At 44.0% G+C, this 17009-nt stretch overlaps 1 protein-coding gene across 2 annotated transcripts in view; it reads left to right on the top strand.

Moving 5' to 3' along the window:
* The window catches only part of LOC109421960 (uncharacterized), an 89143-nt gene that overhangs the window by 66645 nt on the left and 5489 nt on the right, over positions 1-17009 (top strand). The window lies entirely within an intron of this gene.

Here is a 17009-nt window from a genome sequence, read left to right on the forward strand (position 1 = left end):
GGTCGAATTTATTTAGGTAAAATCTATTTAGGTCCCTCCATTTAGGTAACGTTACCTAAATGGAATCTGATTGTATTCAGAGCTGAAGAGTTGAAGTGTTTTAGTTTAGGGGGAATTAAGGGAATTAAGTTGCAAGTGGAGTTAATGGGAGTTCTGGGCGAGCTCAGGGAGGGGGAGAGCAATGAGGGGGGATGAGGTTGGTTTGGAATTGTTTAAGGTTTCTTAAGAGTTTTCTTGAGCATAAGTCATCGCATCTACATGCATAACTTGTGTGCTTAAATGATTGAATAAAAGTCTTGCTTGCACAGCCTAATACATCTTTGTACTGACAAGTAGTAACTTAAATGTTTGCTTAACCCTCTAATACCCAATCCCGCCTTTAGACGGGGTATAGTTTGAGGATTTTTATAATCAAAAACTGAAATTCACGAAATCGAGAATTAAAAAGAATCATCTTCCAAAACATGTTTAAATCGATTTTAGATGACAAAAAATGATATTTAGATCAAAATCAAAAATTTGGGTATTAGAGGGTTAAGAATATCTAAGAGCTCATATGAGTATAGGTCATTGGATCTAGAATCGTAAACAAGCTGGAACGTCTTGAATCTCTTCTGAAGCCACCTGAAACGTTGAAGAAACGCTTTAAAGCGTCGCTGAAATCTCCCTGAAGCTTACTTAAGAGCTATGATCCAAAACGTATTTCAAATACTGTAGGCCCCCTTAACCCCCTTGAAATCCCCGGTAACACCCCTAAGACCCTCCGAAACTCCCGAAAACGCCTGCGTAACGCCTCTGCAACTCGCCAAAAAAATCTCTGAAACTGTCTGAACGCCCTCGAAATCCCCCCTAGAACTCCCTCGGACCCCATGTAACGTGCCTGAGACCCTCAGAAACCCCCGAAAACGCCTACGTAACTCCCGAGTAACGCTTCTGAAACTCACCAAAAATCATCTGAAGCTTTCTGAAATGCCTTCGAATTCGCAATAAAACCCCTTCGGACCCCATGTAACGCATCTTAGACTCTCAGAAACCACCGAAAACGCCTACGTAACGTCTGAGTAACGCCTCTGAAACTCGCGAAAAATCCTCTTAAGCTTTCTGGAATGCCTTCGATATCCCCCTAAAACTACATCGGACCCCATGTAACGCACCTGAGACTTTCATAAACCCCTAAACTCGCCTACGTAACACCTAAGTAACGCCTCTGAAACTCGCCAAAAATCGTCTGAAGCTGTCTGAAATGTCTTCGAAATCCACATAAAACCCCCTCGGACCCCATGTAACGCATCTTAGACTCTCAGAAACCCCTAAAACGCCTATGTAACGCACTGAACGAAAACACCCGCCGTGGAAAGGATGATTCTTCATTCACTGCGATTCAGATCCGTAGAATCGGAGTTTTGAATGATTACACAGCAGAATGATTTGACTGCTCTCTACTGAATGAAAATCATACTGTTATAGAACTAGATCTAGCACAAGCAAAAAATGGTTTTCCGCTTAGGGTTTGTTGTGAATGATTATCACTAAAAACCATCTGAAAACATTTTCCACTATGCCTCATACTGAAAATCATTCAGTTTTTGTTCGGCATCCGTCATTAGCTGAAAAAGCATGGCGGAGATGGTGTTTAAAGAAACAAACAAACTAAAACAAATCGGGAAAGGAATGAATGTCACTCAGTTATTGGCTTCTTAAAAAGTGATGAAAATCATCCTGTATTAGGTTTCTCATCATTCAAATTGCTTTGATTTTGATGGAGGCTGCATCAAATAAAAATCATCCGAATCTTGTCTGAAATTAGGCATGGGGCTCGGATGAGCCAAAAATAATTCAATTTGCGACGGGGGTTTTCGTTCAGTGCGCCTGAGTAACGCCTCTGAAAATCGCGAAAAATTCTCTTAAGCTTTCTGAAATGCCTTCGATATCCCTCTAAAACTACATCGGACTCCATGTATCCCTGAGACCCTTCGAAACTCCCCAAAAATATCCCTGAAGCCTCCCTCCCCTCGGTGCAACGCCTCTGATCTGAAACTCCAATGAAATCCCTCTGAAACCCCGCATGCCCCCCTTTAAATCTCCAGGACATTCGTCTTTCTTCAACTTCTTTGCAATCTTCAAATCATTTTCCATTTCGGTAATGAACTGAATCCATTTAGGTAACAAATCTATTTAGATAGTCCCAACCCATTACCTAAATGGTGGTTTTGGTTAGCGTTCAAAAAACTCCCAATGACGAAGAGAACAAAACTGGCAAAAATACACAATTTCTCATATCTCAAAAATGTATATGGTAACATCCTAGGTTGTAACATATACAAAACTTCACATTTATATGAAGAGAAAGTATAGAGAGATAGATTGGGATTTCAGAGATGTTACAGGGAGTTACAGGGGAGTTCTAGGGGCGTACTAGGGAGTTTCAGGGTCATTGCAAGAGTGTGACAGTACAGTGATTGTTTAAAGGATTTCAGGCTTATTCCAGGGGTTCTAGGGAGTTTCATGGGCATTCTAGGGGGCTTCAGAGGTCACTTTTATTAACGCCACTTTAAACTAAGAAGTTTGGGGGATTCTGAGGCATTGCAGGAGATTTCAGGGATGTTCCAGAGACTTTCAAGGGGCATCAGGGACGTCAAACGATTTCAGGGACATTTTCACAGGCATTCCAGGGAATTTCAGGGACATGTTCAGGAACGTTCCAAAAGATTTCAGGGGAGCTTAAAGGGGCACTTCATTGGCACTCCGGAGATGATTTCGAGGGGCGTTCCAGAGGTTTTCAAAGAGTTTCATGGCTGTTTCAGTGCATTTCTGAATCAGGGTCATTACAGAGGGTTTCAAAGGCGTTCAAAGGGATTTCAGGTGCTTTCTAGGGGTTCCAGGGATGTTGAATGGGTTTTCTTGTTGATTGCAGGAGCGGTGCAGAGATTTTCAAAGGGTTACATAGATGTATCGGAAGGGTTCAGAGTGTTCCAGGGGTTTTCCAGGAGTATGCTCCTTGGATCTCAGAGATTTTCAAGATTACCAAGGACGTTCTACAGTCAAGCGCCTTAAGCGCTATCAGAAGAATTTCAGGTGTGTTCCAGAGATGTCCAGTGGGTCACAGGGGGCTGCATGAGCATGTCAAAGAATTTTAGTAGATTTCAGGGGCTTACTTTCCTTACCGGTCAGACTAAAACCTGAGTGACCTCTGCTGAACATATGAGTCGTCTCCATTCTGCTCGGTCCATGGCTGTGTGTCTTCAGTTCCGCACTCTGTGAAGGGTCCGTAGATTGTCCTCCACACACAGATTTCAGGGGCACTACAGGGTATTCAGGTGGAAATAAGAGATGAACCAGCCTAGGGCTCTATAATAAAGTAATCAATAATATTAATATCCAGGCGGTTTCATGGGTTATCTAGGGATGTTCTAGAGGCCTCAGCGGAATTTAGGGGTATTCCGAGAGGGAATGTTGACTATTTCTGAGTATTTCAGTCCGTTTCAAGGGCGGTTGATGGATTTCATGGGCCGTTCCAGAGGAATGTAGGGGTGTGACTTGAATGTCATCTACATTAAAACATGTTATTGAAACTTCCTAAATACTTTGTCAAGCTCCAATATTCTGCAAGAAATCAAAAAACCTTTCATATTTCATTAGAAACATTAAACTGCAAAAAAGTTCTTTTCTATTATCTAGCCATGCTCAGAAAAGATAAAAAAAAAATGTATTATTAACGAATTTTTATTTCTGGCCCGTCGACTGGTATGCAGTTTCACCAGTGGCCCGCGGCCGAAAAAGGTTGGGCAGGCCTGGTCTACATCTTTTTGCTTCCATTTGACGGCTTTTCGGGTCCGTATGAAGTTGATCACCAATATCAACTTCTTTTCCCGATCAGCCTAGATAGCTGTGTAGTGTCGGTAGCGGTTAGTTCAACTGGCTAAGAATAGCACTACGGACCGCCTGTTCCAGTGGTAGGAATCCACTAATCAGGTGACCCCTAATTCATGGTGTTATGCGGCTTTACGCTTACCGTGCCTAGGAATGAATGGCTAGGGGGGTCTAATAAAAACCTAACCGCAAACGGAGCCTGTGGAGTACCAGGGCACCCTCCACAGTATTTGCCCTTACTGTGCTAACCGGAGCAATAGCGCGGTGGACCTTGTGTTTCTCCGAGACAATCAGCTGCCCTTCTTCAATCTCATACTTGAGGCTGAATAAGGGCGGGATTATGAAGATGTTATTAATTAGTTTAGATTTTCACCTATATGGTTTCGCATTATGCGTTTCACACAGTGTATTCTGTGCATCCTCGCCTTTGGCGCACTCAATTCGATACCGATCTGGCTTTATTGTTGCTGTTCTTTTTTGTGCTGTGATTGTTAAGAGTTTAATCTTGCCTAGTTTGGGTAGTGGCTACGGTTAGGATAGCTCAGATCAATCTTCAGCACAAAAGAACAGCAACGATCAATCTTTGTAGACTTATGCAAAATGGTACAGCCCAAGTGGCGTTAGTCCAAGAACCTTACTTTCGTAAGGGAAATTTCTATCTAGGAAACCTTGTGAATCCGGTGTTTGCTACTTTCAGTAAAAATGAAATGGCAAACTCACGTGTCATGCCTCGAGCATGTGTGCTTGTCAACAACGCAATCGTTGCTACACTCATCTCTGAACTAACTACCAGAGATGTATGTGCTATCATAATAGATGTATCTGTTGGAAACCTCAACAGGAAATACGTTTATTGTTCGGTTTATTTACCGCATGATGAACCATCCCCTACGGATGCTTTCAAGCAAGTCATTGCATACTGCACTTCAAAAGGCCTTCCGCTAATTGTTGGTAGTGATGCTAATGCTCATCATATAATCTGGGGCAGCTCAGACATCAATTTGAGAGGCTCCAGTTTGATGGAATACTTGAGTAGTACAGATCTTGGATTACTTAACATAGGCAACCGCCCAACCTTCATGGTATCTGGTAGAGAGGAAGTGTTAGACATAACGCTTTGCTCTAGCAGAATTAGTCATGAGCTGACCAATTGGCATGTGTCAGATGAAGAATCTTTATCTGACCATCGTTACATCTTGTTTGAACATGTGAATTTTACTTCGCAAACTTTGCGTTTCAGGAATCCCCGGTCAACCAACTGGGATCTCTTTACCGATTTGGTTGCAGCCAAATTTCATGGATACTCACCATCAATTGACACTCCAAGTGATTTAGATGATGCCGTTGATACTACAACGGCCTTCATCATGGAAGCTTTTGAAGAAGCCTGCCCTCTGCGGTCTGTGAAGACCACAAGAGGAACCCCTTGGTGGAACTCCGATCTGGCGAAGCTCAGGAAACAATGTAGAAAGAGTTGGAACAGACGACGTTCGGCTGGATCGGAGGCTTTCAGGTCGGCTCGCAAGGCCTACCAGAAAGCTCTTCGGTCTGCTGAACGATCCGGCTGGAAAAACCTTTGTACAAATGTTTCCAGTCTGAGTGAAGCCAGTCGATTGAACAAAATCCTTGCAAAATCTAAGGATTTTCAAGTGAACGAACTTCGTTTGCCAAATGGTGATTTCACTTCCTCTGATGAGGAAGTTTTAGAATGTTTATTCAGTACACACTTCCCCAGATGTGTGGATATTACATCTTCGGATGAACCTGATGTCTTTTCTTGTAGTTATGATTCTTTAGCTTCGGCTCGGAGTATCATAACTTTAGAATCGATTGAATGGGCACTTAATAGATTTGCTCCTTTCAAATCTCCTGGGGCAGATGGGATTTATCCTATTTTGCTTCAGAAGGGATTTGATCATTTCAAACATGTTTTGAAACAACTACTTGTTTGCAGTTTTGCTACAGGGTATATTCCCAAATCCTGGCGGGATATTACTGTGAAGTTTATTCCGAAAGTGGGTCGCGCGTCGTATGAAGAAGCAAAGAGCTTCAGACCTATCAGTTTGACCTCTTTTCTTCTGAAATGCTTAGAACGCATTGTGGATCATCACATCCGTGATGTTTATCTGGCCAATGTGCCTCTTCATGTGAACCAACATGCTTACCAATCTGGAAAGTCCACTGTGACTCTTTTACACAAAGTTGTTTACGATATCGAGAAGGCATTCGCTCAAAAGCAATCCTGCTTGGGTGTTTTCTTAGATATCGAGGGTGCCTTTGACAACGTGCCTTTCGATGCCATATTGGAAGCCGCACGGGGTCATGGTATATCTCCAATGATTTCCAATTGGATTCACCAAATGCTCAAAAACCGACATCTCTTCTCGACATTGCGTCAAGCGGCGATTAGGAAATTGAGTGTTTGTGGATGCCCCCAAGGGGGAGTCTTATCACCACTTTTATGGAATCTCGTAGCAGATACGCTATTGAGGCAACTCAATAATAGCGGTTTTCCTACTTATGGTTTTGCCGACGACTACCTAACATTGTTAGTCGGTATGTGCATCAGCACCCTTTTCGACCTGATGCAAAACGCTCTTCAGGTAGTTGAGGGTTGGTGTCGCCAATATGGCCTTTCGGTAAATCCGAGTAAAACATCTATTGTCCTTTTCACGGAAAAGCGAAACCGTAATGGTGTTCGTACTTTACGTCTCTTTGATTCTGAAATCAATGTGACTGAACAGGTAAAGTACGTTGGAGTCATTCTTGATTCCAAGCTTTCCTGGACACCTCATGTTGAGTTCAGAATCAAGAAAGCTTGTATGGCCTTCGGGCAATGCCGGCGAACCTTTGGTACAACTTGGGGTCTAAAACCCAAGTATATCAAATGGATCTACACAACTGTTGTTCGGCCAATATTGGCCTATGGATGTCTTGTGTGGTGGCAAAAGGGCGAAGTGAGAACGGTCCAATCAAAGTTAGGCCATCTCCAAAGGATGTGCTTAATGGCGATGTCTGGAGCGTTCTCTTCAACTCCCACGGCAGCGCTCGAAGTTCTCTTTGACGTTGTCCCACTACACATTCATCTCAAACAAGAAGCACTTTCTTGCACTTACCGTCTATGGGTACTCGGTTTACTAGAGGAAACTCCTGTGAACCGCAGTTCAACACACACCTCGTTGTTTCCACTTTTGGTGAATTGGGACAAAGTTGTCCTTGCTCCAAGTGATCTTACAATTGCTTGTAATTTACCATATAGGACATTTTCCACGAAATTCCCTTCCCGGGAAGAGTGGACATCTGGTTATCTGGAGAGAAGTATTTCAGACGGCATCGTATGTTACACTGATGGCTCCCTTCTAGAAGGTCGAGCAGGTGCTGGTGTTTATTCTCGTGAGCTAAGGCTGTATCAGTCTTATTCACTTGGCAGACACTGCACCGTTTTTCAGGCCGAAATCTTTGCTCTTATGTGCGGAGTGCAATCAGCACTTCAGCAGCACGTAATGGGCAAAGTAATATACTTCTGTTCAGATAGCCAGGCTGCTATTAAAGCACTTGCTTCGGCCAACTCCAGGTCGAAGATAGTTATCGCTTGTCGAACTCAAATTGAGGAGCTGAATTCAGCAAACGCTGTTCACCTTGTATGGGTACCTGGCCATTCTTCCATCGCTGGAAATGAATTGGCTGATGAGTTAGCTCGCACTGGAGCATCACATGACTTCATTGGCCCTGAGCCAGCTATTCCGGTATCCAAGTGTTGGGTGAAGCTTCAGATTGACACCTGGGCTGCCACTCAGCACAAACAATACTGGAATAGTTTGGAGTCATGTCGTCAAACAAAATTGTATTGTACTGAGCCATCTCTAGGGGTGGCAAAGTATCTAACAAATCTGTCAAAGCAGAATTGCAGCATGCTGGTCAAAGCATTGACTGGCCACTGCCGACTCAGTTATCACATGGCGAATATTCAGCAAGCTGATTCATTTGCATGTGATAGCTGTGAATCCGATTATGGAACTTCGTATCATTTAATATGTAACTGTCCAGCTTTTGCGCAATTGCGTTTCCGAGTACTCGGGAAACACTTATTAAGTGAAACTGACTTCAGAAACCTGAATCTTCAGGACGTTCTGTTGTTCTTGACCCGCTGTGGTAAAGAGCTATAGGCTCTCTTTACGCTTTATGCATTATCACAGTGCCCTTCTCAGGGCGCTGTTCGAACCCATTGTGGCACGCTTATGCGTTATTACAGTGTCCTTTTCAGGACGCTATGTGAACCCATTGTGGTACGCTTTTGCGAGTATGACGATCCTATTCCCTTACCTGTCCTTTCCCATCTCCTATCCTTTTTCCTTCCCTTCTCCGTCAGGTAAATGATGAATAGGCTCGTGTTCATGGCGATGGCACAAATTTCCCAAATGGAGGAGAACGTGCCTCTAGAGCCGACCTACTGATACCTGATACCTGACTATTTCTGAGTATTTCAGGCCGTTTCAAGGGCGGTTGATGGATTTCATGGGCCGTTCCAGAGGAATGTAGGGGTGTGACTTGAATGTCATCTACATTAAAACATGTTATTGAAACTTCCTAAATACTTTGTCAAGCTCCAATATTCTGCAAGAAATCAAAAAACCTTTCAAATTTCATTAGAAACATTAAACTGCAAAAAAGTTCTTTTCTATTATCTAGCCATGCTCAGAAAAGATAAAAAAAATAATGTATTATTAACGAATTTTTATTTCTGGCTCGTCGACTGGTATGCAGTTTCACCAGTGGCCCGCGGCCGAAAAAGGTTGGGCAGGCCTGGTCTACATCTTTTTGCTTCCATCTGATGAGACATTGGGAAAAGCAATTTGGAATATCTGTAATTATTATTGTTCTTTCACGTCTGATGATGGAAATTAGCACATATGCCGAAGTAGATTTCTACCCTACGCCCCTTTCTCACAACCTACCACAGAATTGCAAAGGGTTTCAGAATTGTTACAGGGTTGTTCCAGGGGCGTTTCAGGAGTTTTCAATGGGTTTCAAGGGCGTTGCAGGAGTGATGCTGGGGATTTCAGGCGTTTCAGGGGGTTTCAATGAATTTCAGGGATGTTTCAGGAATTTCCAAATTATTTTAGGGGTGTTCCAAAGGTTTTCAGGAAGTTTCATAACATTTCAGGAACGTCTCAGGGAATTTTAGAGGCATTTGAGGGGGTTACAAGGCGTTCCAGGGCATTTCTGGTGCGTTCCATGGAGTTTCAAGGGATTTCAAAGATGTTGAAAGGGCTTTCAGAGGCGTTCTTGGGATTTCAGTGGTGTGTCAGGGGCTTTCAGAGATATTTCAGTGCGTTTCAGTGGCGTTATGAGGGTGTCAGGGGCGTTTCAGGGGTTTTCAAGGTGTTTTGGGAACGCTCCTGGGGATTTTATTCCTATGGTTTTCAAGAGATTTTCGGTGGTATTCCGGGGGTTTCATGTGTTGGAGCTAGTCCACCATAGCCATGAAGGCCATAGCGAGGCTAGCTCCGTCGATGACTGTTTCTAAATTACAATGAAAATAAAACGCTAGACATCTTCCATCAAACTAGACGGCTGCCGACTGATACCTCAATCTGCAAACCGCCACACTCTTTATTCCATTCAGGTATATACAATTCAACATTCAACTTCATACCTCTGCCATCTCTCCAACAATTGTACCTACCAACAATACTGCAGCCATTCACGTACCTGAAGGTTCGACGCTACCCGAGCGTTCAACGCTACCTAACTTCCAACATCATGGGCGTTTTAAGAGCGTTTCAGGGATATCATAGACGGTTTCAAGGGCGTTCAAGAGATTTCAGGGGTTTCAGTAGCGTACCAGGTGTTTCAGGGGTGCTCCAAGGGTTTCACGGTCGTTCCCGGGGTGCTCCTGTTCATTTCAGTAGCGTTACATGGAGTTTTCGAGGGGTTTCAGTGCTGCTCTAGGGCGCTTCAGAGTGTCCCAAAAGGGGTTCCAGAGGGTTTCCGGGCATTCCAGGAGTGTTCGTATTCCAGGGGGTCTCAGGAAGTTTCAGGGGAGTCAAGAATACTAAAAAGGGTTTCAAGCGCTTTCGGTTTCAGAAAAGTCCAGGTGTATTCTAGAAGTCTCAGCGGATTTCAGGGGTGCATCAGGCGGTTCCAGAGGTGTTGTTACGTTTTATAAGGCAGTTGTTACGTTTGTAAAACAGTTTTAAGAATTTTCATGAATTGAAGAATGCAATTCATGGAAAATTCTTCGATTGTTGCATGGAGTGTGTTACGTTTGTTAATTGTTGTGAACATTTCGTCAGTTTATTTTGTGTATTATATTGTGGTTTGCAATCTGTCCCCGATTTTAATTCGCATTTGTAGCGCTCCAGTCATTCGGGCAGTGATCCAGTATAAAATACGCAAGCCGTCCCTTGACACGGACAACAAACGACAGACGGTCTTGCGTAGTTGCCTAAATCAGAAGGCCCCCCAGGATTACGAAATCCTATACCAAACACAAGCTATGAAAGCAACTATCGCTGCGAACTAAAGGCAACCAGCCAGAAGAAATACGATTACAGGATTGACTGATGGACCAAGAACAATAATGAAAAATCGTTATCCTGGGATTGGACTACGTTATCTGCTAAGATAACTGGGCGCAATTAATGTTATCTGTTGCATGTTTGTGTTTTGTGCATTTGTAATGTTCCATTTTATTTATCGTATCTGGTTCCTAGACGCGGGGCCCGATATGGAAAATAAAATGGGATGTTGTAGATTTGTAAGGTTCCAATGTTTTGTTGCATTGGCGCCCAACGTGGGACCCAATACGCAAAAGAAAATGCTGCACTTGTAAGGTTCCAATTTATCTGTTATTCTTTTTCAAACATATGTAACAAATGGGGCCTCCCTCTATCCGGCATCAATGAGACCCCCTTCTACAACTGCCTCAGGGTCGGCATACGCGCTTGACTCACCGCGACCAAGAAAACACTTGAGTACCGAATTGCAAACACTTCTGCCACTTTATTAAAACTTTTCGCACACAGGTACCTTTATTCCTCCCACTTCCTTACAGCCTATCTCCTACCTTAACTTCCTATCTTCTTCTTCTTCCCTTTTACGGTCGGCGGGGCCCCTTCTTGCTTTCCGCAACCACTTTCACCACTTTCCTTCCTCGACGCTGGCTCGTTCCTTTCGTCCCTCGACACTACGACGGCTTCCTTCCTCTTCGTCGTTTGCTTCCGTTCGTGGCCTAACTGCCGAGCGTTCGCGGTCGCTGGCTTGACGATGCCGCGAAGCTCCGGGCAAAATGGCGGCACTCACAGTTGGTAACGGCACTGTGGTGGGCGGTACTCTCCCGTCAGGGTTCCGTCCTACGTTCGCAGTTTCGGGTCGAGCACTGCGCTTGACTGGGAGCCGGTAGGTCCACGCAATGACTTTCGGGTCTCTCTACACGGACTCCAAGGACTACACCAAGAAACCAAGGGGTCCTGCGGGCGATTTGGGAGCGAGATGGTGGTGCATTAGTTTTGGGGACGGTTGGGATTCTGGTCGGGGGTGTGTTACCTGGATATTCTACGTTGGTCAGCTTTCTCCACTGTTTCGTACTCTCCACTGTCTCTCACTATGAACTTTTCTTTAGTAGTTTGGAATTTTCGCTCAACAATTTTTCATACGTCTGCTCAATTTGGCTTGCAGTTTGGTAGTGATCTGTAGCAATGGCGTCTGACCTTTCCAGACTCCCCGACCAAGATTTTCCCGCTTTGACTAAATTCGCCCCATCATGGCTCCTTATACGCCACCCCTCATGGCTGCCTTATCCTTAAGCCTGCGATGTCTGGTGGTGAGTAGCGGAACTGTGGGGTGTGGTTGCTAGCTGTCCGGTGGGCGGTGGGTGGTAGTTGGGTGATGCTCAGCGGACATTCAAACATTTCTTGGTATGTTTTTCAACATTTAAAACGAACGAAACACTACACCGCGAAAATCTCACGAATCTCGGACAGACAGACACACCACTGGTTACACATATATAATAAAGTGAGCATTTATAAGGTTCCAATGTTATATCTTTAACAGTATTACACTTCAGATGGTTCCAAGGTCGTACCAGATAATTGCAAGCAGTTGATCCAGGAGTATAAGGGCCATTGCAATGCAATAAGGGCCATTGCAATGGGTTTCAGGGGGTATGTGATATGCACACCAAAATTTTTGAAATGCTTCCAGCACGCCAAAAATCAGCAAAAGAAATTGCTGAATTTCAGCAACATTTTTGCTGAATTTCAGCACAACTTTGCTGATCAACTGTCAAAATTGCTGGATGGTTCAGCAAGTTGAAAAATAATTGCTGATACTCAGTAATTTGTATCGCTGAATGCAATCAGCACGCCAAAAATCAGCAAAGTTTGCTGATTACCAGCAAAAATATTTTGCAGTGTGTGCTACGGGTTCCCAAGGGTTCTCAGAAGATGTCAGACGCGTTCAGAATCTTAATAAAACCACCTAAAATGGTTCTTAATCTCTCTGGAACTCCTCCTGAAACTCAAGTACACATCAAACAGGCGCCACTATGACGAATTAGTTTAACATAATGCTGTGCATCATTTGAATTATTAGGGGGATTCACTAAACAGCGTAAACTGATTAACCTTCCGTAACTCGCGCGGTTAGCTACCACCGCTTATGCTGCATACATAAAGCGAGATTTTTTCAACGTGTTGTACAAAATACAACAGCGCGATTACTCGAGGGTTAAACTGATTAAACGTCGAATTCACCAAGGCAATCTTTGATTATTTCATTCGCAAAATCATGAAACATTTCAAATAAGCAGAAAATCGTGGCTTACGCAGCAATTTAATCTGTTTAGTGAGTACCCTTATTTTCAGTGTGGATAATAGTCAAACTTGTTCTACTATTGCATTTTTTCCTACTCGGGTTCCCTAGTTGGACGGATACATCCCACGATTCCCGTTTTGGCACGTGGTTGTGGGTGGGCAAAATTTTACGCCGCGCGGACAGTTTGCGCGGCAAAAATACACGAATGCCGTGTTGAAAGATAGATGTAAAATGCAGTTTTGGCACTTGCTGACACATGCTCGGGGTGGCGTGGCGTGGTGGGAACATCTTCGGAGGATTCGATTGCTGCATTTGGTGCATCCAGAGTGCATTCGGCGGTGCAATTTCGCTTGCAGATTTAAAATTCTAGATCGTTTCGGCGTTGATATATGATGCCTCGTGGCAAACTGGAGCTCTTCATACAAATAAACGGCTTCGAGACAGCTGAAAGGTATTTAATTGGAAATATAGTAGCTCAGGATACATTACCCCACGCTACTAACTGTTATACAAACACGAACTGAACACATTTAGCTAGGAAGAGACAAAGATAAATACAAACTAAGTATCTCACGGTTGCACGTCATTAAGGCGGCACTTTTAAATTAACACACTCGATCTAGATTATGGTGCACATCGATCAAACATTTCGTGACGATTGTTGGCTTCTGGCCTGTATCGTCTTGAGCGGCTAAGCTAGTCTTACACACTAATCCTGCAGCTATCCACTGCCTCCTACAATAATTTCTCCCACATATAATGTAACATTATTCTCCATATGATTATCAGAAAATCTGTTTCTGGCATTCTATTGTACCACTTGCTTTAATTACCCACCCTACTCATCAAACGCCAACCACAATTAAAAGGCGAGAAGTAATCCATCCATTTCCGAATATTGGGCGCGACATTCGCGGTGGGACTGCCACCTAATTGCCCATTTGCTACACTTTTCCTTCTCGTTTCGCTTTCCGTTGGCGTTGCAAACAAATCTTTGTTGCAATTAGCCGTTTTGTTAGCGATAGATTCTAAGGTACGGAATGTGGAAAGGTATGTAGGTGCTTGGGTTGAGTGTAAATTGGCCAAATGGAACACGGTGCATCTATGCTTGTGCTGGCATTGGCGATGATTCAAAAGATTAGGACCGTTTTTCATCGCTCCCGCACAGGTGGTTCGTGTGCCACTGATGGATTCTTGGATGGATTCCGTGTTGTGTGTTTTATTATAATTTCGAATGGTCTTCTATTGGTCTTCTCCAACATAATTCTACACTGAAATAAATTTTGTTGTGGAAACTACCGATTCCATAGTAAAACTACTAACCGTACCTACGATTCTCAACCGACAATAATTTCCAGTTAATTCTACTAAAACACTGTCAACTTAACTAGCAGTGCAGTTAACATTACTAAAAATAATCTTAATTTAACAAATGAGCATTGTATTATTAACCACACTGTGTTGTAATATGTGTGTCCAGGAAAAATTAACAATGTTTTGTTGTTGAGACGACTATGCTTTTAGTTGAATTTACTACAATGCATTGTAATTTCAAGCATATTTCAGTTACCTAAGGGCCTGTCCATAAACTACGTAGACTCTTAGGGGGGGACGGGGGGGTCTGGCCAAAGTCTACGCTCCATACAAATTTCGAAATTTTTGTATGAACCAAAGTCTACGGAGGGGAGGGGGGGGGGTCTGAGATGGCCCAAAATGAGTCTACGTAGTTTATGGACAGCGCCTAAACAGATTTTGCTGTCGGTTGAGAATCATAGGTACGGTTAGTAATTTTACTATGGAATCGGTAGTTTCCACAACAAAATTTATTTCAGTGTACGCACTGGAATTGAACAATTTATTGGTTTCAACTTAGTGTTTTTTGGTTTTTCACAGATTAGCGAAAAGCGGAATAGTAGTTTACGCAACAAGGTGCAGAAAGAAGATTTTTACAGCACGAGTCGTACATTTATCCAACGAGTCTTGCCGAGTTGGATATTTACGACGAGTTCTTCTTTTTCTTCTTTATGGCTCGACCGTCCTCACTGGGACTTGGCCTGCCTCTCTTCAACTTAGTGTTCTTTGAGCACTTCCACAGTTATTAATTGAAGGGCTTCCTTTGCCTGCCATTGCATGAATTTGTATATTGTGAGGCAAGTACAATGATACACTATGCCCAGAGAGTCGAGAAAATTTTCCCGACCGGAACGGGAATCGAACCCGCCGTCTCCGGATTGGCGATCCTTAACCTTAACCACTAGGCTAACTGGAGACCCCGAGACGACGAGTTCATAGCCATGATTAAGGAAGTCTGATCATAGCAGGTTATACTGCGCAGTTGTCACAATTTTTCAAACCTGCGTCCAGAAAGCATCAATAAGTTGATCAAAACTGAAAACAGTGCTGTAATGGTTCATTACGCAACGCAAATCAGTGCTGTAATGAACCATTACAGCACTGTTAATTTGGAGTGGGAAAGTAGGCGAGCCTCGTTGGATAAATGTACGACTCGTGCTGAAAAAATCATTATTTGGAAACTTGTTGCATAAATACCTATTACCTTACCGATCAGACTGAGGCCTGAGTGTCCTCTGCTATAGGTAGTAGTCTTCTCCATTCGGATCGGTTCATGGCTGTCGGTCATGGCGTCTCCGGTTCCGTACTCAGCGAAGGGTCCGCAAATTGTCCTTCACTGGATCGACCCACCTAGCTCGCTGCGCACCACGTCCTCTTGTACCGGTCTGATGGCTCTCGAAAATCATGTAATTCGGGTTGCTGTCCGCCATCCTCATGACGTGATTCGCCTACGGTAGCCTCCCAGCCTACAGCGCCGGCGATAAGGCAGAACGCGGAGTTGGCTTCATAGTGATCGGGAAGCAGATGAAGCGAGTTATTCGGTGGAAGCCGATCAGCGACCGAATCTATGTGTTAAGGATGAAGGGCAAATTCTTCAACTACAGCAAGCACGAGAGACCATCATCTTGCCGTAAACCTCTGTAAAATTCGAAGGGACTCGAGAGTGTCCCTGATGCTCGAACTACGCACATCACTCGATCCATTGTCGCCTTGATCAATCGTATCAGTTTATCCGGGAATCCGTACTCGTTCATAATCTGCCATAGCTGGTCTCGATCGATTATATCATACGTCGGTTTGAAATCGATGAACAAGTGATGTGTGGGCACGTTGTATTCGTGGCATCTCTGCAACACCTGGCGGATGGCGAACATCTGGTCCGTCGTAGTGCGTTCACCCATGAATCCAGCCTGATATTGCCCCACGAACTCTCTTGCAATCGGTGATAAACGGCGGCATAAAATTTGAGAGAGTATCTTGTAGGCAGCGCTCCCGGTTCCCGCAATGCAACTTGTCGCCCTTCCATCCACTCCTCCGGTAATACTTCCTCCTCCCAAATCTTGGTAATGACCCAGTGTAGTGCTCTCATCAGTGCTTCTCCACCGTATTTTAGAAGCTTGCTTGGTAGTTGATCTGCTCCAGCGGCTTTGTTGTTTTTCAACCGGCCAACTTCCTCCTCAATCTCTTGGAGGTCAGGGACCGGATGTCTTTCGTCCTGTGCACATACTCCTCCTAGATCTGTTACCACGCCACTTGCAACGTCGCCATTGAGGTGCTCATCGTAATGCTGCCGCCACCTCTCGACCACCTCACGCTCGCTCGTGAGAATATTCCCGTGATTATCTCGGCACATGTCGGCTTGTGGCACAAAGCCTCTGCGCGGGCGGTTTAGCTTCTCGTAGAACTTTCGTGTGTCCTTAGCGTGGTACAGGTCTTCCATCGATCTCGTTCTTCCTGCTGGCGCTTCTTCATCCGAAAGACTGAGTTCTGCCTGTTCCACGCCTGTTTGTAACGTGCCTCATTCGCTCTCGTACGGTGTTGCAGCATTCTCGCCCATGCTGCATTCTTCTCGTTTTTCAACTGTTCACATTCGCCGTCGTACCAGTCGTTTCTGTAATTCGGAGTCGCGAAGCCTACCCAGATAATCAATAAGCAGTTAAAATGGCATCAATTCGGCACTATATGCGCCTTTACAGCAGGTCATTAAATGCTAATTTGCCGTATATGCGCCATAAGTGCTAATTAAATGCAGGTTTTGGCCCAATATACGGCTGATTTAATGCTTAAATTTCCTATCCCCCAGATTATCAAAAACAAAAACAAAAATATTTTCCCCTGCCCATTTTACGGTTTCACTCTCTTCTATTTTTATCCTCTCTCTCCTGTGCTTCTTTTGAGGCTTGGGGCACGTTTTGAAATGTTGTTGTTTTTTTTTTTGCTGATTTCGGCGAAATTGGGATTTGATC

Source organism: Aedes albopictus, chromosome 1, assembly GCF_035046485.1.
Source record: "Aedes albopictus strain Foshan chromosome 1, AalbF5, whole genome shotgun sequence".
Lineage (NCBI taxonomy): Eukaryota > Metazoa > Arthropoda > Insecta > Diptera > Culicidae > Aedes > Aedes albopictus.